General features: G+C 57.8%; 1 protein-coding gene across 1 annotated transcript in view; it reads right to left on the bottom strand.

Annotated features, from left to right (window-relative positions):
- The window catches only part of CRISPLD2 (cysteine rich secretory protein LCCL domain containing 2), a 47,310-nt gene extending 41,854 nt beyond the window's left edge, over window positions 1–5,456 (bottom strand). Inside the window, exon 1 of the mRNA XM_081273904.1 lies at window positions 5,328–5,456. The gene's annotated coding sequence lies outside the window, so the exon portion shown is untranslated. The remainder of the gene's footprint in view (window positions 1–5,327) is intronic.
- Between the last annotated feature and the right edge of the window lie 20,947 nt (window positions 5,457–26,403).

Here is a 26,403-nt window from a genome sequence, read left to right as displayed (position 1 = left end):
GGGAGCTGGCTGGAGCGGAGCCCTGGGGCAGGGTGCAGCCTTCCGCCTCCTCGCAGCTGTCCTGGAGGCCCCAGGGAGCACCCATCCTTGCAGGGCTGGTTTTGAGGGGTTATAGCGGTGCATGAGCAGGCTGCCGGGCACATGTGCTCTGGAGGAAGCTGCCGGGACCCCCAGGACTCAGGCCTGCACACGGAGGGCCACCCGCTGGCGCGCCTTCAGGGAAAGGGCGAGGAACGCGCCAGCGACTGGCTCTTGTCTTGTTTTCTCCTCTGGTGCTGGGACCAGACCCAGGGCCTCCCACACGCTCCCCTCATGCTCTGCCACTGAACTACACCCGGCCTGGCTGCTGGCTCCGGAGGGTAGCCGTTCCTCAGCCACAGAGCCACCCGCCCCACTGCTGCGAGGCAATTTCTTTTTGGTCACATCAGACCCTGTCACCAGAACCTTCCCTCAGCTTCCCCCCTGCCCTGACCAGCCAGTCCCTCCACACCCCTCCTCTGTGCCAGGGCCCAGGGTTCTCCTTTGCCAGCTTTCCAGGACCGGGGGCCCCACACCTGAGCCTGTCCGAGTGCTGGGGGCCACGTGAAGCGCCAGCCGCCCCCAGGTTCTGGCTCAGAGGGCCTGGGTGGCCCGCTTGGAGGAGCACTGCTCAGACCGCCACAGCCCGTCTCCTCCCTGAGCTCCTCCACCTGGATCCCAACCCTGCAGGGCCCCCTCCCAAGCTTCTCTCCCCTCCCAAATATCTACCTGTACCAGCAAATGTTTTGCATTTTTATTTAAGTCAGTTTGCTTTTGAGGTTCCAAAATATTTGCTTCAAAAAGGTCAGTTTCTCCCCTGCCACTTGTGGAGAACCTCGTCCTGCGGCCTGGAGGGGAGGAAGGAGTGGCCAAACCCAAGAAAACCAGGACAAGGCCCTGCTCCCTGCTGGGCGCCAGGAGGGCCCAGGCTCTGGGTTGTAAAGGGTGGTCAGGGGTTGGGAGGGCCCCATCCCAGGCAAGCCTCCCGGTGAGCAGGAGGGGTCCACGGAGCAGAGAGAACAGCCCCTGGGTGAGGGGGTTTGCTGCAGGTCTGCACAAGCTCAGTCACCTTGTGGGCCTGGGGATGGAGCCCCCCCACAGACTTCGTGGAACTAGCTCATTCCAGCGCAAACTGTCCTCGAATGCAGACACCTCCATGTCACTCTCCCGTGTGAGCTGCCCCCCTGGGTGGTGCCCTCCACACCTCAGGCCTTGGCCACGAGGCCCCCACCTGGTGCACCCTGCCAGCTCCCCTCCTCTGCTGGTCTCTCCCTGCCTGCAGAACACCACCTCTTCCTTCTAGGAGCCCCTGAGCTCTTAGAGGTCAGTCACAAGTTCAGCTGGCCACCAGCTCCCCATCTAGAGAACCCACGGGCTCCTTCCTGTCTGAAAGGACTGGAGGAGGGTCCGCTCCAGGCCCCTCGACTGTGTGCAAAATGGGAGCGTGATTCTGTTTCCTTCTGGAGCATGGCCACTCTGCACGCAAGATGGGAGACAGGCCAGAAACCCGGGCTGGAAACGTGGGATTTCTTAATCTATCGTATTTTAAAAACAAGGGCCCAGAAATTGCAAGATCCTTCATCAGGCCCTCTTCTCCTGATCCTGTGGTTTTTGGCTAAGCTGAAGCCGCACTTGAGATAATCAAAGATAAATCTCCCTCTGGCTGGACCACGATGTCCCCACAGCCTTGAAGGGGGCGTCTGCCGAGGAGCGCTGGCAGTTGCCAGCCTGGCACCGAGGCTGCGCTCCCCAGCAACACCTCAGATAGGACCCTGCCAGGGGCTGCCGGGACCCAGGTGGGACAGCCGCCCTGCCCACACACCAGCCCCGGGCTGTCCCCACACCAGTGGCCAGGGACCAGAACGGGGTCAGCAGGTGGGGGCTTCCTCCAGGAGGAGGTCAGAGAAGGACCAGGGTTCCCCAGTGAGGTCAGCAAGTCCACTCCGAGGTCTGCACGCAGGAGCGGTGAAGACACGTGCCCACGTGGAACTGCCCGTGTCATCAAGCTGGGGAAAGCCTGGGTTGCCATCAGTGGAGGTGGGGACACACAGATGGGCACCAGCCATACGGTGGAACACTTTCAGCCACAAAAAAAGGAATGATGTTGTGATATGTAAACTGTCAGGGGGATGGACCTGGACAACACTGTGCCAAGGGCCACGTCCACACACAGCCGGCCACACCCCGGCACATGGTCCCACCTATGGGAAGTGTCCAGAACCAGCCACCGAGACAGAGGCAGGCAGGGGCTGCCTGGGCTGGGGAGGGCTGCTCACAGCAAGAGTCCCTGATGGGATGACAAAAATGCCCTGGGATCAGACAGCAGTGGGGTCACACAGCACTGCACATCTGTGAAAGCCACCGGATGGCACAGCTCAAGGGGTTAAAAGGGGAAGTTGCGTGCTCATGTGGATTTGGTGGTGGTGGTGCTGGGGGTTGAACCCAGGGGTGCTCTACCTCTGAGCCACATCCCCAGCTCTTTTTTTAAATTTACTTTATATCTTTGTTTATTTATTTCTTTTTGTGCTGCTGAGGATCGAACCCAGTGCCTCATGCACGCTAGGTGAGCGCTGACCACTGAACCACAGCCCCAGTCCCCCCGGGCTCTTTTTTGAATTTTTATTTTGAGACAGGGTCTCACTAAGTTGCTGAGCTAACCTCGAACTTGGGATCCTCGTGCCTCAGCCTCCAGAGTAGCTGGGATTACAGATGTGAAGCACCATGCCTGTCTGCTTTTGTGTATTTCACCGTAATAAAATATTTTTCAAGAAAAAAGAAAAATATACCGCTGGTACTGCCAAAGCCCCCCAGTGGGCTGACCCTGCCTGCTCTGGAGGGGAGCATGCTCCCCTGGGACTTGGAAGGTGCTCCGGGTCTGCGGCCCGTGGAGGTCTGAGCATCTCCTGAGTTGAGTGGAGTGACATAAAGTCACGCCTGCCTTGTGTGTTCCTTCTTGACAAGCCCTCAGCCCCTGACTGATGCTGGGTCTGCACATCTGCGACTGATCAAAAACCAGTGAGTTTGCAAAAAAAAAGCCTCCTGAGCTGGGAGCAGCAGACACAGCGGCACCTCCCCACACAGCAGATTACACTGGTGACAGAGAAGAGGGACGTTCCAGCCCCCTCAGGCCAAGGAGGTCGGCACTGGGGGTCCCACCTCTAAAACGTTCCAGGTGCAACCCACACAGGGCCAGATATCCCCTCGGGGATGGCAAGGGGTGATGTGCAGGGGCTCTCCGGGGCCTTACGCTCTTCTTCCCCAGCTCCAGACCTGGCTGGGGTGCCAATTCTCCTCTCCAGCCCCGTGGCAGGACTCTGGGAGACAGTATTGGTCCAGGTCCCGGGCAGGGCTCTCAGCGGGCGGAACCAGTGCCTGCTGGCAGAGCTGAGCCCAAGCCCCGTGTCAGCAGAGCCCTTCCTGCCCCGCCCGAACCCGGGCCAGGGACCCAGAGCCCCGACAACGCAGAGGACCCATCTGGCACCAGAAGCCTGGTCTCCTGGCAGGCTCTGCTACGGCAGCCAAGTGGCCCCTTCCTCCAGCACCTGGGCAGGGTCCAGCTGGGAGGGCCGCTCTCCCCCGCCCCGCCCGATTCATCCTGAGCCTCAGTGTGCTTCCCCCTCACAGGGCAGCCGGCGAGATCATTCCTGGAAACCTGGCCGTCTGGTCCACGTAAGAGCCAGGACAGTGCCAGCTGCCAGCACTGATTATAAACGTGGCTGTCACGACTCCTACTCTTACCCCTGAGGGGACTCTGAAAATCAGAGTCTCCCCTTCCTGTCTCCTCCCTGGGCACCCCATCCAGCTCTTTACCTGGCGCCCCTTTCAAACAAAACACCTGTGTGAAAGTCAGGCTCAGAGGCGGAGTTAGCAGTGAGACAGAGAAGTGCTTAAAGAGGCAGGACCCAGGACTGGGGGGCAGCTCAGCAGCAGAGCACTTGCCTGGCATGTGCAAGGCCCTGGTTCCATCCCTAGACCCACAAAGGAAAGGAGAGGTAGAACCCAGGTCAAGTGTGCAGGGTCTCAAGCCAGATCCATCACACCCAGCTGGGCCTCCTGGGCAAACACTTCACTTTGCTGACCCTTTGATTCCTCAGTTGGGAGGTGGGGACCCAGAAGCCCCTGCCCAGGTGTGTGAGCAGGGTTGCTCATGTGGGCAGAGTGTGTGGATGGGCCTTGCCCGGCTCCTCAGCAACACAGCCCACACCTCCTGCCCCTTCCCCACGTGCAAACAGCTAGGCCAGGCAGAAGCAGAACCGGTTCACACAACATAAAGACCCCTGGGACATCCCTCTCAGGTGATCTGGGCTGGGGGCACATCCCTGGTCTTGCTCTGTAGGATGGTCACACTCCAGATCCTAGACGGAAAAGACAGGCCCACCCCATCCCACCAGAGCAAGGAGGCCAAAGTCTCAGAGTGGAAATTCCCAGTCCACTCCAGGTGCTGAGCGGGCTGGGCTGGGCATGCCCACAGCCCCACAGGCTTTCTCAGTCAGACCAGCAGCTCAGCTTTTGGTTGAAAGATGCCCAGTTCAAGCTGGACTGCAGTGAGTACACCTGGCTAAGCCCTTCCGAGCTCCTTCTCCAGCCAGCCCTTGGCAAGGAAGGCTCTGGGTCTGTACCACACAAGGGGCTGGTCCTGGCTCTCCCTATGTGGCGGCCGACTCCCAGGACCCTAGAGCCACCCGACCAATTCTCCCCACACAAGGAGTTACGCAGATGCCTACTCCAGCTAGAGGTCCAGAAATGTGTTCCCTGAAATTGCCTCACACCTGGACACACCAGCCCGAAGCTGTGGAGCAGAGTGCTGGGTTCCAGCTCTGGCTCTGCCTGGACAACTCACTTCACCTCTCTGACCTTCAGTGTCTTCATCTGAAATATGGGAAGAAGGCCACTTTGCAGGTTTGCTGCAAATGAGACCATAAGAGGTGTGGCCCTAAAAACTGTCAGGTAGAAGGCACCTGCCAATCACTCACCCTCCACATGTGGGTGGAACACTTTGCAATGCTTGCCACATCCACGTCAATGATGCCCATCCCGAACACCAGAGGCCACAAATGGTAGCGAACTGCACCAGGAAGGCAGAAGAGCATCCAGCCTCCCGGGAGCACGGATCTGAGACCAGACAGACCGAGTCCTGGCCCCTCGGCTTCCTAGGTGTGAGCCCCGGGGAAGTGGCTTAGTCGTCGGCCCTGTTCCGTCTGTAAAAGGGCATGCCTCAAAACAAGGCTCTGAGATGCAGACAGAGCTGCCCCGACATCAGGGAGAGCAGACCGCAGCTTGCAAAAGGAGAGGATCTAAGTGACACTTACCTCCGCAGGCCTCCAATCAGCACCTCGTCTCTTGTGTCCTGAGGGCAGCGCGGGCGCAGAGAGCTCAGAGGGACGGCAGCGGGTCGGGAACTCCGCACTGGCCGAGAGGCGAGCGGGTGCTGCTGCCAGCGCGCCGCCTTTTGAAGGCTGTCGGCGAGCCCAAAGGCCACGCCCCCCCGGTGACTGGCGACGCCGATTGGGCTGCTCAGTCCGGCCCCGCCCCCCGCCCCCCCCGTCCTTCCCCCTCCCCCGCCCAGCGGGCTCCGCGGGCGGAAGGCGGCCGGGGGCCCGGGTGGGCGCGGGCCGGCAGCCAGCTTGCAGAGCCGGCGAAAGAGGAGAACGCGCGCAGTTTCCGCACCGGGACCATAAAAGTCGTTTTCATTGAGCGCTTACTACGCGCCCGGCGCAGTGCCAAGCACTTTCCGCCAGGGGGTTACGAGTTTAATAAATCCCAGCTCTGTGCAGCTTGAGTGGAGAATGGGGTTAGGGAGGAGGCCTCCCAGCACTGTCGCAAAGGAAATCCGCAGGGGCGTGAGCTCTGCGCACAGGTCCGGAACGCACCGGCGCTGAGTTCATGCCCACCTCTGCACGTCGTAGAAACCCGCGCTCCAGCTGCCCGGACACACACGGCTCCAGTGGCAAATGAATAAACGGAGACTGGGGAATGTTGTGGAGGGGACACTATGGAGGGCCCTGGCTGCAGCTTCACTCTCCCCTAACACCTGCTCACGGAGTCCAGTGAGCTCGCTCCTAGGACACCCACCTGTTCAGGGGTAGCCCTAGGTCAACTGAGAGTCCGAGGCGCCTTGGGAACACGTAACTCCGGGTCCTTTGCGGGCAGATGAAGAAACTGAGGCCAGAAGAGCTGAGGACCTGCCTGCTCCCCTCTTGGTCAGGTAAAAGTGGACCTGATGTGTGAACTGCGGTGCTGGCGCAGGCCCAGGACGGGCAGCCTTCCACCTTGCTGTAGTTGCATGAAGACCCGGGAACAAGCTCACCCTTCCTCAGTACCCACTGCCGCCTGTGCTGGCTCTGTGCTATGCAGCCATGAGCAGCCCAGAAGGCCCCTGCTGGGGTCTCAGAGCAGGAGGGGGAAACAAGAGGAAGCCGTGGGGAAGGACGTCAGAGGACCAAGCTCCTGACACAGACCCAAGACAGGAGCCCTTGCTGGAGACGGGATACAGCTTGTCTGCAGACCTCATCCTCTGTTGTCTCTCTTTCCATTCCCTTTTTCTTTTTCTCATCTCCTTTGCTTTTCTTCCTCCTCTCAGATCAACACACTCATCTGACACTGGGAAGCACCTGCTGGGCTCGTCCCCCAAGCCAGAGTGGGCAGCAGTGAGCAGTCCTCCCCAGAGCTGCAAAGGACAAACCCAAGGGGGAGGAGAATATGTCAGCAGGCACCCCTTGTCTCTCCCAAGACCCAGCCCCGATACATGTGCCATTATTAGCAGCCCCACATTTTGGGGTCCCCTTCCTTTGAGACAGGGTCTTACTAAGTTGTCCAGGCTGGCTTTGAACTTGTGATCCTCCTGCCTCAGCCTCCTGAGTAGGTGGGATTACAAGTGTGTGCCACTGCTCCCAGCTCCCATTTTTCCAATAAAGAAACTGGGCACAGAGAATGCAAATCACTTTCCCAAAGTCACAGAGCTCCAAAGTGGAGACTCTAGGATTTGAACCCATGCGTTTGCCCACTCAGCTGCCAGTGCCTGTGGCCTGTAAGCCCGGTGTACAGGGGGTGAAATAAACTGCACCATTGCTCCAGGCTCCCACAACACGGGGCAGGGAAGTTACAAAGGATCAGATTTTTCATGGGAGACATTTGGGTGGGGGGCGGGGGTTAACAATGAAGTGTCCACTACTCTGCTCTGCGACCTCCACCTCCTGACAGACGCTTTTGATGGAAAACTTGCTGACTCCTTGCTGGCCCAGGATGACCTGGGGACACCAGAGACACCGAGGGCGGAGTTGCCCGCAGGGAACAAGCCTGTCACCCCCTGGCCGAGCTGCCCCAGCTGCAGAATCTTCCAGACCTCCCTGCCTCCTTTCTGTCTGGGGTCTTCTTGTCCTCCCTGCTGAGCCCCCAGGGCCTAGCCATGCCCACCACTGAGCACTGCCTGCTGGGAAGTACAGGTGCCTGGCTATTCACTGGTCCGGCTGAGACCCCAGCTCAGGCAGTCGGGTGCCGGGCCCCAGGGTCTGGCCGGATGTCCCGTGTTGAAACCCACTACCAATGGGAGGACAGTAGGTGGTGGTGCAGGAGGTGACTAGGTCTGTGGCTCTGCAACGGGATCGGTGTCCCTATGAAGAGAACCAGTGAACTTCGGGACCCTCCCACCATGTGCGACACAGAGACCCTCAGCAGACGCTGGCTCTGCCGAGGTGCCTAGACCTGGACTTCCAGCCTCCAACTGTGGGAAACACGTTCCTGTGGTGCGGGTGGTATTCCCCGTGACCTTGGGGGTGGGGGCGTGGGTCTGCTGCAGTACAGGGGACACATTGGATTTTCATTGTGTTAGTATTTCAGGAGAGACGGTATAGTTAGTATTGTTGTGTAACAAATCGTCCCAAAATGTAGGATTTTAAACAACTATTCTTTTTTGCCTGGGATTGTGTAGGTCAGGAATGTGCAACAGGTGCTCTACGTAGGGGCCCCTTGCATGGGCCAGTCAGGCACCGGCCGGGGCTGTGGACACCTGAAGGCTCCCCTGTGTGGATGCCCAGGCTGGTTCCCCGACAGGGCTGGCATTTGATGGGGGACGGTGGCTGCAGGGCCCCCAGGTGGCCTTTCCTGCCTGGCAGGGTCCGGTGGGGAGATTGTGGTGAAGTGACTGGCTCCCCGGCAGGAGGTACAAAGTCTCCTGTGAGCCAGGGTCTGGGTCTGTCCTACTCCACTGCCCGGACACAGAGCTCGCCCAGGGTCAGGGAAGGCAGCACAGACCATATTTCTGTGCCCATGGAAATCAGAGGATTTGCCGACCTGTTTCACAACCTATAACACGGGGCCTGGCAAAGCAGACACTCAATAAAACCACCTGTCCTCCTTAGGGAGCTCGGCGAGGTCACCCAGCAGAACAAGGCGCCCTCTTTGCATCTAGACAAGCAAGCTTGAATCCTGACTTCCGTTGCCCCTGCTGTGTGTGTTTGCTGAAGTCACCTGACCTCTCTGAGCTACAGTTGTTTCCCAGGCTGACCACCCCAGGGGCTGACTGAGTCCTTTCTTTGCTTGTTGGTGCCATGGTCAGGGACCAGTCAGGCTTGGTTCACATCCCAGCAACTCCACTCCCAAGCTGTTGGCTTTGAGCAGACCACTTTCCCTCTCCGTGTTCAGCACCCCGTCTGCAGAATGCCGGTGGTAACAGGGGCATTTCTCTTCTCTCCCTTAAACCATTCAGCGGGTAACAAACAGAGAAGAACTGGGACTCGGTCGACTCGGGCGAGTCCTAGTCGATATTATTTTTAAATGGGCCAGAGAAGTAAGAGGAGGGAGGTTTGGCTTGATGAACTTTCCCATCGTTTTGCAATCTCAGAGTGGACTTTCCGGAATTAAATGGCACATCCTGGGCAAATGCTCTCATCCCGGGACGTCCCTGGTGAGAAGGGACACGATGCATCCGAGTGTCCTCCAGGAAGGAACGGGCCACAGATGTCCTTGGAAATCCCAGCGGGATCCCGTTCACCACCCAGACAAGCAGTGGATCACAGAGAGGCTGAGACAAAGGGACGCTCCTCAGTCACAAGACATCAATGTGGAACAGGTCACATGGGGTCCTGGGAGGGACGTCCCAGCCACTCGCCCTCAGAGCCCTGCAGGCTGGTGGCAGGACCAGGCACGTGTGCAGAGCGGTGGTGGGGACAGCCATCCTGAGCGCTGGCGTTCAGTGTGAGGACCGGGCCTCGCTGCTGCTCCCTGTCGTCCCCGTGAGGTCCCCGTGAGGTCCCCTGGGGGCCACGGCTCTGGGCCCCACACCAATTTCTTATCCACCAGTTATTTATTTTTTTTTAACATCTTTATTTTACTGACTTATTCCTATGCGGAGCTGAGGTGCAAACCCAGGGCCTCACGAGGCAAGTTATTTTTATTGGAGGCTCTTGAACTGGATGTCGAGAGCCAAGGCCAGGAGCTCCAGTGCTCATCTGTCCCTGCCGCACCCTTCCAAGGGTGGCAGAGGTTCTCCAGGCCTCAATGGGGCATCAACGACCACTAATCATCCGAGTCAGAGAGGGAGACATGGGGGTGCCATTTGTGGTGGGTATGGCCTAGAAGAAGGCTCTGGGAAGACCGAAAAGACTGACGATTCCTCAGTGACAGGTGCCAATCATGTGGGCCCCTGGCTCTCATCACCTGCTGGAGGGCACACCTGGCCTCCACAGCTCACAGTGGACAGGACTCTCTGGGGCAGTGCGGGCCCTGCCCGTGGGGCGTCTGGAGCAAGGTTCTGACCAACCTGAAGTTACAGGTGACAGGAGGTGCCAAGCCAGCTCCTGCAGGTCCTGGATCCTTGGGAACACGGCAGTCAGTACGAAGCCGAGCTGCCCTGGACAGGGGTCGGGGGCCCTGAAGCCCTGCTCTCTATCCTCCCTCTCCTGGTGGGGTCTCTTCCGTCTTTCTCAGCAGCCAGGCCTTGCCCACTCCCTGTGGACATGGCCAGCCTGCCAGCATGGGGTCCGCACGCCCTTGTCCAGGGGACAGCCCAGCCCAGCTCTGGCCTCCCAGAGAGAGGCTCCACCTGGGTCAGAGCAGGGGTCCATCCTGGAGCCATGAGGGAGGGGGACCTGCTGTTGGGCAGCATGGACACAGTGACAGGGCACCGCCGCCAGGGACACCCTCAGGAGGCTGAGTAATAGGGAGGACCCACGGCAGAGTGTGTGCAGTGTGGACACAGCCCAAGAGCCCAGGGTCCGTGGGCCATAGCTCAGGGTGAGGGTGGATGACCTACGTTTAGGACGGAAGCAGCCAGTCCACATCCCTGTGCGTCCCTGCAGATCCCCACCACCTGCACCCACGCATGCACCCCTGACGTCCAGAAGCCATGCTACCTCTCCACTGGACGCTACCCCTAGGTGGCCAGGACCCACTCAGCCCAGAGGAGCCCCGGAGTCTGCAGCGAGGCCCACACTGAACACACTGGGGGCAGCAGTGTGTCTGAGAAGTGCCAAGAAACCTGCAGGCAGGTGGGTCGTTGTACTGGGAAGAGGAGGAGGCAGGTGCACTGTGGGGGCCAGCCAGCTGCCACGCAAGAGGATTTCCAGTTCAAGACCAGCCTCAGCAGCTTAGTGAGGCCCTGAGCAACTCAGCGAGACCCTGTCTGTAAACAAATATAAAAAGGGCTGGGGTGTGGCTCGGTGGTGAAGCCCCTGGGTTCAGTCTCCACACCCAACAAAACCCCCGAAGGGTGGAGAAGATTCCCAGGAGCCCAGGAGAGGGATTGGCTTCGGGCAAGACTCTGCGGAGGATCTCCAACAGCCACGGTCCTCCTCCCTCTCCTGTGTCCCCTCCCCGCGCCTGGCTCTGCCTGGCCACATTTCCTCCCAATGCTCCTCAAGGCCGAGGACGTGGCTGCTGCGGCTGCCATGCCAGCCCTTCCAGTCTGTGACCAGCGGGCTGGCACCTGCCACTAGCTGCAGATTGAGGGACAAAATCCCGGGGCCAGGCATCGATTGGCCGGCCCAGGTCACATGTGCACTCTGGCAGGAGCCGTCATGCCCCCCCTCTGCCCTAGCATTCTGACCTCCTGGCCCATCCCTGCCCCTGGGGCTGCAGCGCCAGCCCCTCAGCTCTCCCTCAAGTGCCACCACCTCTTGCCCCAGGGGTCCCCAGCAGGGTACAGACCGGGAGAGCTGCCTCCCCGTGGCTTATCTTCTTTCTCACTCAGTGACACATCCTAGTCGCTCAGCTATAGAAAGACCACACCCCAGCCCTCGGGGCAGCTTCTCCTCTCTGTGGAGCTAAGTGTGAGGTGAAGAGAGTGAGCGGAACAGCTGTGTGTGACTTCCAGGATGTCTCCCTAGAGAGCGGAGCATTCTCTCCTCATGCAATCTGGGTATCTGCAGCCCAGCAGCCATTTTGAACCACGAGGTGCCTTGAGAACAGTGGACGCTGACTCCCTGACACACAGGTTCTGTGCCTGTCCCTCTGCCCATGTACACCACACTTCCTTCACCTAAGGGAGAATAAAAGTCTGACCCTATTTGGGCGCAGAGGAAGGGCAGGATCTTTGCTGCTTGCTCTGGCTAATCCTGATACATCTTTAGTCTGAAAGCAAAAACAGTTCTAACATTGAGCAGAGGATCTCTTTGGTATAGTTTGAGTTTTCTGTCCTTTGAATCCTCTGGATGGCAGCTACTCATCCTGGGAGGGAGACGGGCACAGAACGGAAGTGACTGCATCTCATTTCACAGTCCGGTGAGACTCCTTGCTCACACCACCCTGCGGGCAGGGGCGCAGGACGGGACAGCCCCGACACCTGGTGAGACACACCTGGATCACGATGCCCAGCACAGGAGTCGACCAGGGCAGCGACCGCCCGGGAGTGCAAATGCCTCAGTAAAACAACCCCCGAGCCGACTGCTGCCTCCCCAGGGCAAGCCAGCTCCATGGGGCCAGGCTGGGCAAGGCTGGACTTGCGGCCTCGCGCCCAGGGCGTGGTGTTTCTGGAAGCCTCCAGCCCTTCCAGACAGCGTGGGGGGGGGGGGGGAAGCCAGCCTGTGACGCAGCCGTCCTGTGGCTCCATCCTGTGCCTCAGGCTGTGCTGGGTCCTCCCTGAGCCCTGCGCCTGGAGCCGAGGAGAACAAAAACTCTGCCCTTGGGTCCCGCAAGGAGGCGGCCCCCTCGCAGTTCCAGGTCCCCTCGGGCCCTCCTGACTTAAGATGGTGGACCAGTGCCTGGTCTTCTCCCTACCTCGGTCTCCCCACCTGTGAACGGGACGGTCGTGGGGACACACCCCAAGGCTGCTGCTCTGGGGGAGGGGACTGTGGAGAGCCCGGTGGTCAGCGTCCCTCCACCTCTGTCCTCCAAGGGGTCAGCGCTCTGGAATCGACTGCAGGCATTGCCTCCCTGACCACCCCACCCAGAAAAGGCCAAAGACATATCTAGGGTCAGCGGCCTAAAGGGGGGGAACTCCGCCCTGCTGCGACCAGCCTTCGGGGGGCTGGGGTTTCAGCAGCGCACCCCTGCTCTGGAGGCGGAAGTCTGGGCTCAGTGTTGGCCTCCAGCCTCTGCAGCTGTCCGGTCCTTGCTCCTGGGGCTGCGTCCTCCCGTCTCCGTGGCCACGCGGCTGTGTCTTCTGTCCTGACAAGGCACCCAGTCCTTGGGGCCTGCCCCGATGCAGCAGGACCTCTCTTCACCTACCTCGTCACCTGCGTGAAGACCCCACTGATGAATAAGGCCGTCTGAGGTTCTGGGGGACATGAACTGGGGACAGGGGACCTTCCAGTCCAATACCAGGAGTGGACATGTGGAGCGCTCAGGCCCATCGTAACTACCCGTGACAGGATTTGAAGTTTGGCTTACCGACATCAATGACAACGGTGTCATTCCCGGGTGAGGGACTCAGCCTCCTCCTTCCTGGTGTGGACCTCGCGGGAGCCCATGCTGGCTGCGTGGCCTGAGCAGGGACAGATGGAAGCCCGTCCGGGAAGACGAGGAGCTGGTCTCTGCACCTGGAGAATGCGTCCCACGGCAGAGGACTCCAGCACTGGGCAGGGGGACAGCTGCTGTGAGCCCCATTCCCCAGGGGCAGGGATGGAGCCCAGGCCAGGGACACTCCCTGGTTGGGGACATGAGAAGGGCAGGTGCACTCAGGTGGGCACCAAGGGGCCAGGCCAGGCCCAGGCTTCCCCAGCTTCCTCCTGTGACCGACTCGGAACGCGAGACGGTTCGGTCAGCTCCCCCAGCTGGGTCTTGGTACTTCCTTAGAGATGGCCCCAGGTGCCCTGACCTCCTGTCTCCTTCCCAACTCAACCACTCGACCTGGCCCAGGGCTGGGGCGGACCGTGCCTATTGGGGGCCCAGAAGGCACCGGCGGCTCATGCTCCCTCCTGGGACCAGCCCCACACAGGGAGGGGCCGAGCTCTGGAGCAGGTAGCCAGCAGCCAGTGCCAGGCTGCTGTCCCCAGTGCGCCACCCAGAAGGAGTCCTCTTGGCCAGCAGAGGCCGTGCCCGGCCACGCCTGCCCATCCTGCAGATGTGTCCACAGAACGGAGGACAATGCTTCTCCGAACTCTGGGTGGGGACAGGCCTGTCACGGGGCACCAGCGAGCGCAGCTGGGCGCACAGTGGGTGCTCACCCAATGTCTGCTGCCTGGAGCAGTGTCATCTCCAACCCAGGAAGCCACACGGGGGGCTCAGACCTGCCTGCACCAGGCTGCCCCAGCCCTTGTCCTACACGGGGGCTTCCTGCTCCAGTTACACAGGCAACTCTGGCCCCGGATGGAGACAGCCCGGGGCCCCGCGTGATCTCAGGGGCCACAGCAGCACAAGGACCACAGTGTGCCCTCCCCTCCTGCTACTCCAGCCCTGGGTTGGATGACAGGCCCGCGGCTCAGGGTCTCGCTGAGGATGTCTCTTGGGCGTGGCCCGTCGTCCCAGTGACAGTGAACCCCAGCCCCGCACCCTCGCCCCTCATCTCCGTGCACCCCGTAAGGTGGGGGGGTGGCGGAGCATCAGTGCTGAGCTGTTGCCCTGGGACCTGAGATGGTGACGCTGCCCACAGCCGCCAGCCAGCATGGAGGGCTGCCCACAGCCGCCCAGCCAGCATGGAGGGCTGCCCACAGCCCCACCGACACACGGGAACCGCCTTGGGCCCTGCAGACCCAGACCCCCACTGCTCACTGTCCCTTGCATGAGGGCGCCCTGAGGGCCTAGCAGCAGGATGGCCAGAGCAGGAGGGGACACAGCGGGGCCGTCTGTATCTCTGCAGGCGGGTGTTATCAGGCAGCAGAGCCAACAGATCGTGTCAGGTCGCAACAGACCAGAGGAGGAACTGTCCTCTCTGACATTCCTCCACTGTCCTCTGAGAACTCGGGACGCCGTGCCTGGGCCGTGGGCTGACCCCAGCTCCTCAGCTGTGTGTGCCTCTCCAGAGATGGCGAGGGTGGGACGGTCACACGGCTGAGCCCCACCAGCAGCCCAGGTGTCCTCATAGGAGAGAAGGTGGGGGCCTCGGGGAGACCCAGGAGGAGACGGCCACCTGCCGTCCAGGATCGAGGCCTCGGGGACCAGCCCCGCCCACGCCTCCGTCTAGGACTATGAGGAAGTGACTTCCGTGGTCTAATCACCAAGTCGGGGGCCCTCAGTAACGGCACCCCGCACACAGGGAGCTCCTGCGCGGCTCTGGCCATTCCGTGGGCTGGAGGTGGCTTCCCGCCTGGGCGGCTCCGCACCTGGAGCTGGAGGTCTTCCCGGGCCACAACCCACGGCCGCTTGTCGTCCTCTCCCAGGGGCGCCGGGCAGTCTTGGTGCCAGCACAGGAGCACCTGGGGCTGCTCTACCCCTCGCACCAGAGAAGGCCGAGGCCTGAGGGCCACCCAGCCCCAGGGGATACAGCTCAGGCAGAGGCAGGGACTCAGGATGACCTTGTGAAAAGCCGTGTCATGTGCGTTTCCGGGTGTCTGACTTTGACACCTCTGCCACTCCTCCAGGGCATACTGAGACCTGCAGTGTCCAGCAGAGCCACAGCCATCGCCACGGGCATCCCGGCTCTTCCTCCAGCATTGAGGTCAGCCTGATCCTCCTGGCTGCCAGGGACCTGGGGCCAACTAAATAACGGCACCCAGACCAGCCCGCCTCCTGCTCCTAGACCCCACAGTCACGGTCACTCAGAAGCTGTGACCCAGATCCACAGTGGGCTCGAGATAGCAGCACCGTCTTCTCTCAGGGTCCTGGAGGGGGAGCCTGGGGTCAGGTCCCCTCGCGAAGGTCCCCTCCCGACCTTCTCCTTGGCTCCTGGTGGTGGCCAGCATCCTGGTGTCCCCTGCCTTGTGACTGCGCCCATCACTGCCAACATCACATGGCCTCCTGTGTTTTATAAACACATCATTGGATGGGGGCCATCCCAACTGAACATGGCCTCTTCTTAACTGCATCACAGCCTCAGAACCCTGATTCCAAATAAGGTCATGTTCTGAGGTGCCAGCTGGACACCAACTGTTGGGAGACACTAGTAACCCCACCCAAGGGCCTTTGCAGATGCAATTAAGTTAAAAACCTTGACATGTGGTGCATCCTGAAGTGTCCCGTGGGCCTGACAGAATCACAGCATTGCTCAAAGAGGGGCAAGAGGGGCAGAGGAGAAGGGGACGTGGTGACAGGAGCAGGGACTGTCAGGATGCACTTGAAGGATGAAGGATGGGGCTGCCAGCCAAGAGACACAGATGCCTTTGGAGCTGGAACAGGCAGGATAAGGGTTCTACCTGACCTCGACCTGCTTTTGGCAGGACCAATCTCAGACTTCTGACATGGGACCATGACACAGTCAGCGCATCTATGCTGTTTTAAGCTACTGAGCTATGGTCATTTGTTACAGCAGCTACAGGAAACTCATACAGCTTTACAGCCAGCTGCGTCTTTGAGAGGGCACCGGGGAGGCTGCAGACCTAGCCACAGGCTCCTGCGCCAAACTCCAAGAGAAACCGCCGTGAATCAACGCGCAGCGCCGCCAGCTGTTTCCAGGCAGAGCCGCGCGGCCAGAAGGCTCCAGACCACACACCACTCGGCACAGCCCTGAGTCATCTGGCTCCAGAGGGGCCTCCTTGGAGTCTCTTTACCAGAAATGCCCTGCATTTGCCCTGATTATTTTTCTAGCAATCAATTAACACATTCCAGATGCAAAAGTTGGCCCCCGGCCAGACTGAGACTCTGCATGGTCCGGGATGCCTCAAGTAAGGGATGCTGGCTTGGTCATCAGCCCGAGAGGCCGTCACCGCCCCCACCAGGGAAGCCAGAAACACCTGCACAAGCTCTGGCCCCCCTCACCCCACAAGCACACGCACACCATGCCTCAGCCTCACCACCTCGTCTTGCTCCCTTGGTGCCCCAAGGCCTTGGCACATGCTCTGCCTCGCCACTTGGACTTGAAAGTGTCTGAACGTGGCTGTGGACAGAGGCCTGGCCGGTGCTGCGTGTCCCCCTGAGCGGCCTCCTGCCACATCCCGCCTTGCTGGGGCAGGGCAGAGACCTTGGCCCCAGACCTAGGCAGGGCCGCGTGTGCAGATGGGGTGGGAGAGGGACCTGCTGGACAGGTAACCGTCCACACGTGGGTCACTCACAGCCACTCAGGGCTGCTCCCCTCCTTTTCCCAGAGGGGCGCCTGCTAAGGGAGAAGCTTGGGGGTCTCCGTGGCTTTGTGGGGAGGGGGAGCCACCCCAGATCCTGTTACTCGGAAGGAGCCAAGGTTGGCTTCCCGGGCTGCCCCGGCAGACCGCCAACACGGGGCTCGGAGCAGTGCAAATGTGTGCCACCCAGGTCTGGGCTGAGGGGTCTCACGTCTGTGTGGCCCAGCCTCCCCAGGCTCTGGGGACTCTTTCTTCACCTCCTCCAGCTCCCGAGGCCCCAGGCGTCCTTGCCTTGGGCGGCGCCAGTCCAGTCTCTGCCTCTGTGTGCAGTGGCCGCCTGTTCTTCATCAACTACTTGCAGGGCTGGCCCTGGGGGTTCAGGGCCTCACCTGAAGACCCTCTGCCTGATGCCATCTGCAAAGGCACCTTTTCCAAACAGATCACACTACAGGCTCTCAGGTCAGGCCTGGACGTGTCCTTTTAGTGGCCACTGTTCAACCCACGCCAGCCAGGTGTCCCCCCCACTGCCACCATCTCCCATCAAGCCACACACCACAGCTGTTCCGCCACCTGGCCTCCCTCCATGCAGACCAGGGAGCCTTCGCCCCTGGGCCTCCAGCCTCGCCCCATGAGCCTCCTCCCTGGGGTCTGGACCAGAGGTGGCAGCTCACCTTCCTCTCCTCTCACTCCATGGGGGCCGGGGAAGGACTCTGCCCCTCACATGAAGCCCTGGGGGCCACTTGCTCCCGGCTGATGAGTTTGACGTTGGACTTGATGCAGACTGGAAGCTGAGGAACCGGGAAACGCTTTCTCTTTTGAGGCCAGTCTCACCGGGGGCTCTGAAGGCTGGACTCTACCTTCTCTTCCTGACCTCGCTCCAGCCAGGCACCCCGAGATCTCTGGGACCGACGAGGCCCGAGCCTGGAAGGGAAAGGTCCGCTACCCACACACAAAACGGGGAGGTGCCCCTCTGTGTTTGAGAAGAGTGAGCCCCTGAGGCTGGCGGCACAGACACAACCAGCCTCATCAGCAGGGGGCCTCAGAGGTGCTGCTGATGCCAACATTAATGCTCCGACAAAATACCTGTCCTGAATGGGAGCTGGAGAGTTCCAACCCACGTCTACACCCACGTAAACACCACCTCCCAGGTGTGAGCTGGCGAGTTCTGACCAAGGTCTACACCTGCTGATCAAAACCCTCCATGTCATTCCAGGCAGCTCCCTGGGCCCATCTCCCCCTACCCCCAACCCCAGTGGCCGCCCTCACCCCACAAGCACACGCACACCATGCCTCAGCCTCACCACACCTCGTCCTGCTCCCTGCACCCACGGGGGCCTTTGGTTCCTCAAGGCCTTGGCACATGCTCTGCTTCGTCACCTCGTCACCTCGCCACCTTGTGTAGACCCAGCTGTGCCTTCTCTGTGAAGGCAGAGTTGGCAAGCACCCCTTCTATCTTCTCTAGCAGTGTTTGGTCCCCTGTGTTTCTGCATTTATCATGCAAATAACTTCACTCTGTTAAACGATGCTGGCCCCGATGCTGGCCCGTCTACAAGGTGGAGACAGGTCTCACTCCCCCTCATCTCCAGCATCAGCACAAAGCTGACCCCTGAAGGCAAGCACAGTGCACGTGGCCTCAATGATATTGACATTTATATTAAATGTCAATGCTCTAAACACTGTAACTAGATGTAGAGGCTGTCAGACCACAGGACAAACCAAGGCCTGGACATACGCTGTCTACAAGAAACAACTTAAATACAAAGATCTGGACAGGATAAGAACCCAGAGGTGGAGAAACGTGGACCGTGCAGCAAGCATGCCCACAGTACAAGCAGGCTGGTGTGACGATTGTACCCGCAGAGCCGACTTCAGGACAAGGACCGCTCCAGAGGTGAGAGGGGCTCACCGTCATGATGACAAGGCCACCCCCCAGGAATATGGAAAGTTCCTAAATGCATATGTGCCCGATAACAGAGCTTTAAAACACATAAAGCAAAGCTGACCAAACTGAAAGAAGAACTAGACAAATCCAGATTATAGTTGGAAAGTTCACGTTCTTCTCTCACTAATGGATGGAACACAGAGACAGAAAAGCAGTAGGGTTACCAAGACTTAGAAAGTGACTAACTGGCTTAACATTATAGAATACTCACCAATCAGCAGGCTCTATATTCTTCTCAAATGCGTTAAATATTCACTAAGCTGTTCTGAGGAGTCAGCCTGAGGTGACCACAGCCATCTAGAGTCATGACCACCAAGACTGCTCCAGAGCAGCCCTGCTGGGTTGTCCTGCAGTTTCTCGGCAAACCATAGACAGATAAAGCCACAGAGTCACACGTGGGGCTTTACCACCAGAGCCTGGCTCTAGGGCTGCTCCTGGCTCTTCAACATCACCTGAAGATAGACAAGGTCCTTTCCAGCCAGGACGAACTCACTTCCCCTACCCCAGGGTATCACACACTGGGTTTTGTGACCCAAACTGCAAGGATCCAAGTGGTCTTGCCACCTAAGACCACACTTCTGTCAGTGAGTCCCCAATAAACTGTCCTCTGTGCAATCCTGGATCTGCCTGCCTCTGGTATACTGGGACTGGGTCATCCCAAAACCACAGGCATAATCTGAGCCATATCTCAACAAATGAAGAATATTTAAATCTTATATGTTCTCTAACCATAGTAGAGATCAAATGAAAATATTAATAAAAGAAAAATATCTCCAAAATGTGCAAACACTTGGAAAATAACACACTCCTAAATAACTCATGAGCAAATGAAGAAATCACAAAGGAAAATCGAAAGTATTTTGACTGAATGAAAACAGAAACATGACATATCAAAGTCGTGGGGTGTGGGGCTGGAGCTGGGGTTCAGCGGCAGAGCACGGCCCAGCTTGTGTGAGGCACTGAGTCCCATCCTTAGCACCGCATAAAAATGAAACAAATAAAATGAGGACGTGTTGTCCATCCACAAGTACAAAAAAAAAAATCTGTGGGTGTAACTAAAGCAGCACTGGAAATTAATACTATCATACGCTAATATCTGAAAAGAAGAAAAGTCTCAAATCGGTGACCCAAGTTTCTCCCTTAAGAAACAGAAAGAGCCAAGCCTGCAATCCCAGGCTCAGGAAACTGAGGCAGGAGGATTGCAAGTTCTAAGCCAGCCTCAGCAACTCAGCGAGACCCTGTCTCAAAAACAAAACAAACAAAAATGGGCTGGGGATGTGGCACAGGGTTGAGCACCCCAAAGTCCACCCCAAAAGAAAAAAAAGCAGAAAATATGTCCAGGTGTGGTGAATTCCTGCGGGCCCAGCTACTCAGGAAGCTGAGGCAGGAGGGTCCCTAGAGCCCAGGATCCCAGATCAGCCTGGACAATTAAGTGAGACCTCTCTCCATATAACAAAAGAGCAGAAAAGAAAGTCCCAATTAAATCTTGAATAAGAAAAAGCAAGGAAATGATAATGCGGACAGCAAAAATTCACAAAACTGAAATTATCAAGAGAGAAAATGGACAAAGCCAAAAGCTGGTTCTTGGGGAGTCTGCATACTGCTGAGTATGGTCATACCAGACTCTGGTCAAGACAAGAAGTGGCGAGAAAGACGGACATCGGACAGACAGAACCACTGCAGATCCTATAAACCGTGAAGAGCAACAGGAAACAGGCTGAAGAGTGTGGTGCCATGAATCTCCTCACTGGAGTGAGTGGACTGATTCATTAAAGACCAACTCACCAAGGTCATCGGAGAAGCGGCACAGACCGTCAGCAGCCCCCTGTCTATGAAAGCAGCGGGTCCCCGAGTGAGGGCCTGTGACATCTGACTCCAGAGCTAGACAAGGATGTGACACCACCCAGGACCACGCAGACCCAGGAAAACCTGTCAAAATCCTCAGCAAGATCCCGCAAGCTGGGGCCAGGGCTGAGCTCAGTGACAGAGCCTCTGCTCCGCGACACAGGCCCTGGCTTCAGTCCCCAGAGCAAACCCAACGCAGAAAGGGGCCCCGCCAGCACCACCCTGGGCTCCCCTCACGGCCATCTAACAAAGTCCCAGGGCCTCTTGGAGGAGCAGTCGGTCCTCCTGCTGGGACACGCCCCTGCCCTCACAGGGCTCCGGGGCCAGAGACATCAAAGAAAGAAAGAAAGAGAACCGGCTGCACATGTCCACAGGACACAGGGCCACCCAAGAGGCCGGCACGGCCAGGGGGCCATGTGACCATCATGGTAGCGCAGCTCCAGGCGCACTGAGTGCACACGGGGCTCTGGGCTGTCTGCGCCTTTTCTGTGAAATCTCGGATCATTCTAAGATTAAAAGTTTGTTAAAATCAATCAACATGATTCACGACATGAACAAATTAAAGAAGAAAAACCGTACGGTCATCTCAGTGGAGTCGGCGTCATCCACCCTGACTAAGAAGCAAGCCCTGACCACTAGAAAGGGGTCTTAGCCCACAAAGGGCCTTGATTAGAAAACAAACTGTGGTGACTTCCCCATCAGTGGAGAGAGCATGCTGCTTCCTGGGAGCCGGAGCAGGGCCAGGCCGCCCCGCCTCGCTCTGCCAGGGTGACAAGGCAAGAAAGGGGCCCCCAGGAGGGGAGTGGACCCTAAACCCTCACTCGCGGCGCCTGGACACGTGTGAGATGGGACCGGAAGGGAGATGAGAGGGGAAGGAAGAGGCAGGTGGGCAGGTGGGACTGCTGGGGGGACTTTGAGAGCAGGGCACTCTATGGCCTTAGGGCAGATGGGGTGGCCCCTGTCACAAGTCCACACTGGCCACGTGGTACCCTGAGAAGTGAGGGCAGATGGACGGGCCACCACTGGCTTGAGAGCTAAGATAGAACCAAGCCACCCTGCACCTGCACCAGGTGCCCACCTCCCGGGCAGCCCTGTGGCCTGGTCGTGAGATGGGCTCAGGACGGAGCGACAAGGAGCAGGGCTGCTGCTCCCCCCGTGCTTCCCTCGGGGCCTGAGTCAGTCCTGGGGCAGGCAGGATGGGGTCACTGCAGACGGCTGTACAGTTCCCGCAGGGACGGGATCCTGCTCTGTCCTAGGGAGGGACCAGCGTGTGAGGGGCGGAGAGTGGCAGCTCTCTGCGCAGAGGGATGCAGAGGGACGTCTCTGGCTTCCCAGAATTCTTAATCGAGGCGGGGCGCAGGGACCCGCGGGCTTCCCTAGGGAAACTGCGCTTCACAACTTTTCCCACCAACGAACTTCAGTCACCGCAGGGGAAGGGCACGACCCGTTGTTCCCTGTTCCCGAGGCCACAGCGCTGCTGGCTGAGGAGGTGGCTGCTGCGTGGAACCTGTGCCCGGGTTGAGTCCTTGCGGTGCCCCTGAGAAGCTCGCTCGCTCTGGGCCTCACTCACGTCCCTCCCGGTAATGAGGACAGAGAACCCCGCGGTCCCCACGGGGCTGCTGCGGAGACGGAAGGGCGGACAAGTCCAGGAGAGGGCCAGCTTGGGGCGCCCCGCGAGGGCTCCTACTTACTGAAGGGCCACAGTGCTCCCCACCTCCCACCCGGGGCGCCCCCACCTCCCACCCCAACCCTAAACCTAACCCTAACCCACCCGTCAGTGTCCCGAACAGCAGGCGCCGGGAGTGACCTCAGCCCTGCCGCAGCGCCTGCCTGCCACATGCTCCCTCTCTGCCTCGGTGGGTGTCTCTGTTGGTAACTGATGGCGTGGCCTCTCCAGGGACCCTGCCCTCCGTCCCTCACTTTGCCATGAAGGCCAGACCAAGTTCACCCAGAACACAGGACGGAAGCGTGGGGTGAGGCTGGAGAAGCTGGAGCCGGAGCAGAGTCCTGCACGGTCCAACCTGCAGGCTTCTCGCTCGCCGACGCCTGGACGCCTGGGCTCAGCGACACCGGCCACTGCGCCCAGTTACTGCTGTTCCTGGGAAACCACGGGGTCTGGCTAGCCAGGGGGCAAGCCCTGGGCGGCTGGCCTGTCCCTCTCCTTGGAGGCAAAGCCCCAGGCAGGGTGCGGCAACGCACTCTGGGGGCTGAGGGCAGTCAGGGAACCCCCTCTTGTCTCCAGGCCTGGCTCAGAGCCCTAGAACCTTCCAGAAGAGGCGCCCTCAGGTCCACTGGCAAAATCTGCCAGACGCCTGGAGGAGAACCCCGCAGCCTCCACAGTGAGGTCAGAGAAAGGAGGGTCCTCGGGCTCATCTGGGAGTCCAGGGCTGCTCCCGAGCCAGCCCTGCAAGGCAGCAGGAGAGCATGTGGGCAGCATGCAGACGGGAGAGAGCTGAGACAGAACCAAGCCACCCTGCACTGCACGGGGGCAGCTGGTGGGGACCAGGATGCTGACCTCCCGGGCAGCCCTGTGGCCTGGTCGTGAGACGGGCTCAGGACGGAGCGACAAGGAGCGGGGCTGCTTGTCTCCCCACCAAACCCCAGGCACCGAATCCAGCAACATACACAATGTGATCCACCACGACTGAGTGGGGCTTGTCCTAGGAGTGCAAGGCCAGTGGAATATTCCAAAAATCTGCAGTTTAACTTGACATGTTACCTAACCATGGAAAACCACATGATCACAGCAGCGGACGTAGAAGAAATGTTTGACAAAACTCAACAGCCATCGCTGACAAAGGCTCTTGGAGAACTGAGAAATGGAAGTTAAAGAGCCTTCTTTAACCCAACGAGGACTCCCAGCCCCCGTCAGAGCACCCACCCCAAGGCCAAGGGCAGGCAAGACCCTCATCCGCCCAGTTCCAGCATTATCAGGAGGCCTGGCCTGGGAGATGCCCAAGAAAAAGAAAACAAAGATATCAGCCTGAATAGGGATAGGGGAACAGGGAGAGAGTGACCCAGAGGGACAGGCAGGGACAGGGAGAGAGGAACAGAGAGGGACAGTCAGGGACAGGGAGAGAGGAATAGAGAGGGACAGGCAGGGACAGGGAGAGAGGAACAGAGAGGGACAGGGAGGAACAGGGAGAGAGGAACAGAGAGGGACAGGCAGGGACAGGGAGAGAGGGACAGGGAAAAACAGGGAGAGAGGAACAAGAGGGACAGGCAGGGACAGGGAGAGAGGGACAGGGAGAAACAGGGAGAGAGGAACAGAGAGGGACAGGCAGGGACAGGGAGAGAGGAACAGAGAGGGGCAGGGAGGGACAGGGAGAGAGGGAGAGAGGAAGAGAGGGACAGGGAGAGAGGAAGAGAGGAAGAGAGGGACAGGGAGGAACAGGGAGAGAGGGAGAGAGGAAGAGAGGGACAGGGAGAGAGGAAGAGAGGAAGAGAGGGACAGGGAGGAACAGGGAGAGAGGAACAGAGAGGGATAGGGAGAGAGGAAGAGAGGAACAGAGAGGGACAGGGGGACAGGGAGAGAGGGAGAGAGGAACAGAGAGGGACAGGGAGAGAAACAGAGAGGGACAGGGAGGGACAGGGAGAGAGGAACAGAGAGGGACAGGGAGAGAGGGAGAGAGGAACAGAGAGGGACAGGGAGAGAGGAACAGAGAGGGACAGGGGGACAGGGAGAGAGGGAGAGAAGAACAGAGAGGGACAGGGAGAGGAACAGAGAGGGACAGGGAGGGACAGGGAGAGAGGGAGAGAGGAACAGAGAGGGACAGGGAGAGAGGAACAGAGAGGGACAGGGGGACAGGGAGAGAGGGAGAGAGGAACAGAGAGGGACAGGGAGAGGAACAGGGAGGGACAGGGAGGGACAGGGAGAGAGGGAGAGAGGAACAGAGAGGGACAGGGAGAGGAACAGAGAGGGACAGGGAGGGACAGGGAGAGAGGGAGAGAGGAACAGAGAGGGACAGGGGGACAGGGAGAGAGGGACAGGGAGAGATGGAATTCTCCATGTCTGCCACGCGACTCTCTAGAATACACTAAAAAACTATTTATTTTATTTTATTTTATTTTATTTTATTTTATTGATTGTTCAAAACATTACATAGCTCGTGATATATCATCTTTGATACATTTGACTCAATTGGGTTTTGAACTCCCATTTTTACCCCAAATACAAATTGCAGAATCACATCGGTTACACACTCACATTTTTACATAATGGCATATTAGTGACTGTTGTATTCTGCTACCTTTCCTATCCCCTACTATCCCCCTCCCCTCCCCTCCCATCTTCCCTCTCTACCTCCCCTGCTGTTGTTCGATTCTCTCCCCTTATTTTTTCCCTCCCCCTTGCCCCTCACAACCTCTTATAATTTTGTGTATCATTGAAGGTACAATTTCCATATGCTTTCCCTTCTCTCTCCCTTTCTCTCCCCCCATTCGTCTTTATTTACTGTAGTCTTTTCCTCATGCTCTTCCTCCCTGCTCAGTTCATAGTTGCTCTCCTTATATCAAAGAAGACATTTGGCATTTGTTTTTTAGGGATTGGCTAGCTTCACTTAGCATAATCTGCTCTAATGCCATCCATTTCCCTGCAAATTCTATGATTTTGTCATTTCTTAGTGCTGCATAATACTCCATTGTGTATAAATGCCACATTTTTTTAATCCATTCATCTATTGAAGGGCATCTAGGTTGGTTCCACAGTCTTGCTATTGTGAATTGTGCTGCTATGATCATTGATGTGGCAGTATCCCTATAGTACACTCTTTTAAGGTCCTCAGGGAATAGTCCAAGAAGGGCGATAGCTGGGTCAAATGGTGGATCCATTCCCAGCTTTCCCAGGAATCTCCATACTGCTTTCCAAATTGGCCGCACCAATTTGCAGTCCCACCAGCAATGTACAAGAGTACCCTTTTCCCCACATCCTCGCCAACACTTATTGTTGTTTGACTTCATAATGGCTGCCAATCTTACTGGAGTGAGATGGTATCTTAGGGTGGTTTTGATTTGCATTTCTCTGACTGCTAGAGATGGTGAGCATTTTTTCATGTACTTGTTGATTGATTGTATATCCTCCTCTGAGAAGTGTCTGTTCAGGTCCTTGGCCCATTTGTTGATTGGGTTATTTGTTATCTTATTGTTTAATTTTTTGAGTTCTTTGTATATTCTGGATATTAGGGCTCTATCTGAGGTGTGAGGGGTAAAAATTTGTTCCCAGGACGCAGGCTCCCTATTTACCTCTCTTATTGTTTCTCTTGCTGAGAAAAAACTTTTCAGTTTAAGTAAGTCCCATTTGTTGATTCTTGTTATTAACTCTTGGGCTATGGGCGTCCTATTAAGGAATTTGGAGCCCGACCCCACAGTATGTAGATCGTAGCCAACTTTTTCTTCTATCAGACGCAGTGTCTCTGATTTGATATCAAGCTCCTTGATCCATATTGAGTTAACTTTTGTGCATGGTGAGAGAAAGGGATTCAGTTTCATTTTGATGCAAATGGATTTCCAGTTTTCCCAGCACCATTTGTTGAAGATGCTATCCTTCCTCCATTGCATGTACTAAAAAACTATTAAACAGCTTATAAAACAATGGGTTTTTAGCAAGGTTCCAGAGTGCAAGTTCAACATATGAAAATCAATGATTTTCTATAAACTATCATTAGATCTAAGTATTAGATCATGGTATTTTAAAAAAATTATAACAGCTCTACAAAAATGAAATTATGAGATATAAATCTAACAAAGTTCGTACATCTGTATGTTTCATCAAAACGCCTTGGAAGAAATCGAGGAAGGCCTAAACAAATAGAGGGGCACACCATGTCTATGGACTGGAAGACTTAACTCCATTCTCCCCAAGCTGATGCATGCTCACGGGAAAAGACACTATTTCAGCATGAATTTCTGTAGATACCAAAAAATCAGTGTGGAGAGGCAGTGAACATAGTTGAAGGCCCTGCTTGGCGGCCCCTGCTCGGCGGCCTTGGTCTGGGCTGGAGTGCTCTGCGTTAGCCC

Source organism: Spermophilus citellus (assembly GCF_964194105.1).
Source record: "Spermophilus citellus genome assembly, chromosome: 18".
In the NCBI taxonomy this organism is placed as follows: domain Eukaryota; kingdom Metazoa; phylum Chordata; class Mammalia; order Rodentia; family Sciuridae; genus Spermophilus; species Spermophilus citellus.
The sequence above is the reverse complement of the archived record's forward strand: the minus strand, read 5'-3'. Positions and strand labels throughout refer to the sequence as shown.